Raw genomic sequence first — 2792 nt, 5'->3', positions numbered from 1 at the left:
TCTATCTCTCCTACTCTGCCATAGGAAGACATGTCTGCTTTCCCTTTGCCTTCTACCATGATTGTACATTTCCTGAGGCCTCCCAGTCTTGCTTCCTGTTATGCCCCTGAGTCAAACCTCTTTTCTTCATAACTTACCCAGGCTCAGGTAGTTCTTTATAGCAATGTGAGAACAGACTAATACAAAGGGTTATAGGTTTTGACACCACTTACACACAATAAACATGCAATTTCCTAAAACGCATGTGTAAAGACAAACAAGGGTTGCTCCAGAGACATGGTAAATAAAGCATTCTAGCAGTGTAGAAATAGGCAATGCTGCAAATAAGCGAGACTCAGAAATCCATGTGGGCTGGGTGTGGTGACTCATGTCTGTAATCTCCACATTTTGGGAGGCTGAGGCAGGAGAATCGCTTGAACCCGGGAGACGGAGCTTGCAGTGAGCTGAGATTGCGCCACTGCACTCCAGCCTGGGCGACAGAGCGAGACTCCGTCTCAGGAAAAAAAAAAAAAAAAAAGAGATCTGTGTGTGTGTGTGTGACTTCTGCTTTTGTTCTATCTCTCCTACTCTGCCATAGGAAGACATGTCTGCTTTCCCTTTGCCTTCTACCATGATTGTACATTTCCTGAGGCCTCCCAGTCTTGCTTCCTGTTATGCCCCTGAGTCAAACCTCTTTTCTTCATAACTTACCCAGGCTCAGGTAGTTCTTTATAGCAATGTGAGAACAGACTAATACAAAGGGTTATAGGTTTTGACACCACTTACACACAATAAACATGCAATTTCCTAAAACGCATGTGTAAAGACAAACAAGGGTTGCTCCAGAGACATGGTAAATAAAGCATTCTAGCAGTGTAGAAATAGGCAATGCTGCAAATAAGCGAGACTCAGAAATCCATGTGGGCTGGGTGTGGTGACTCATGTCTGTAATCTCCACATTTTGGGAGGCCAAGGCAGGAGGACTGCTTGAGACCAGAAGTTTGAGACCATCTTGGGCAACATAGTGAGATCCCATCTCCACAAAAAAATACACAAAAATTAGTTGGGCATGGCACACGCGTAAAGTCCTTGCTGCTTCAGAGGCTGAGGCAGTTGGACCGTGTGAGCCCACGAATTCAAGGCTGCAGCGAGCCGTGATCTCACCACTGTATTTCAGTCTGGATGACAGAGCGAGACCCTCTCTCAAAAAACAAAAAAACAAAAACAAAACAAAAACAACAACAAAAAAGAAAACCAACATCAATCTGAAATCAACCTGTTCTGCAATGACACCCAGGTTGAGGCCATAAACACAGTCACTCATGAGGAAAAGAAAAACGGCACAGCCACAAACATAAAATGTCCTACAAACCGCAGACACAAACAGCCTGTTGAATGTGGAAGATTCCAAGGTAGTATCACTGCAACCATGCTAATCTGCCAGTTAATCTGCCAGGGGAAGGGGATCCCTGTATCTCCAGGTGGTGGAAGTAGCAGCAGTCCTAGTCCAGGCCCGAGAGTAATCTGGCCTCTCCTGGGAGCTGCACCTGACCTGTACCTGTTTCCTTTCGTCACAAACTGTGCCCGCATGCAGACTAGTGAGGCCTGCAGGTGAAACATAACAATCCCAGCGATAACAATGCCAGGAGTATAGGAAAGGCCACCGTCTATGTTAAATTCGCACTTAAAGTGTAGCTTGAGAGCCAGACCAGACCAGGGCAAGCGTGTAAGTGCTACTCTTAAAAGACGCCCTTCCACACTCAGCCTCTACGCAGATTTGGGACACCCAGTAGGCTGTCAAGTGGGTTTGCCATCATGACACATTTGTATCTTAAATGGCTGAGTAATCACAATTCCCATACAGTTGTTGAAAATACAATTCAGGCCGGGCGCGGTGGCTCTCGCCTGTAATCCCAGCACTTTGGGAGGCCGAGGTGGGCGGACCACCGGAGGTCAGGAATTCGAGGCCAGCCTGGGCAACACAGCGAAACCCTGGGTGTGGTAGAGCGTGCCTGTAATCCCAGCTACTCAGGAGAATCGCTTGGGAGGCGTAAGTTGCAGTGAGCCAAGATCGTGCGGATGCACTCCAGCCTGGGCGACAGAGTGAGACTCCGTCTCAAAAAAAAAAACAAAAAAAACCCAAAACCAACCAATCAAATAAAAAACAATTCAGTAGGAACACGTGGTCTTTTAATATGAAATCGTAAATATCTGCCTCAAACATAACAAAATAACACAAAATTTTAGTTTGAACTTCTGAAAATCGAAAATGGAAAAACTGCAATTTTTCCTATTATGCCCAGGTTAACAGCATCAGGGTTAAGGGCACCACGCGGGGCACCCATGAACAGAGGCTTTGGTCCGTTTGGTTAGCTTTAGACAAGCGACTGCATTCATCCTCCATCTCTCCTTCAAGATAGTGAACACTTTTTCATGTCACTGGAGTTGGAAATGGCCACAAAGCTGGTGGGAAATCCTTTATTCCACGGTCATTCGGCAGTTTCCCACGGCGGGGGAGCAGCTTTAATTCGCCCGTGGAGAGAGGGTGGAGCCGGAGGTCAGTTCTAGAAATGAGGTTTTGAGGGCAGAGAGCGGAGAAGACTCAGGAACGCCGCTCCCACGATTCACAAATCGAGCTCCCGAGCACTAGCAGCGCGGCCCGCAACCTCCACGGGCTGTAAAGCCCACCGAGAGCTACAGGCGGGCCGGGGTCACGTGACCGACGTCTGGTCAGCTGGGCGTGCGCGGGAGCACGCAGAACTGTTCGGCTCTGGGCCGCGCGCCTTGCGTGCGCGCGCATGCTGGGGGCGGGG

The sequence above is a fragment of the Colobus angolensis genome, unplaced genomic scaffold (genome assembly GCF_000951035.1).
Source record: "Colobus angolensis palliatus isolate OR3802 unplaced genomic scaffold, Cang.pa_1.0 Scaffold7, whole genome shotgun sequence".
In the NCBI taxonomy this organism is placed as follows: domain Eukaryota; kingdom Metazoa; phylum Chordata; class Mammalia; order Primates; family Cercopithecidae; genus Colobus; species Colobus angolensis.
This window is presented reverse-complemented; position numbering follows the sequence as displayed.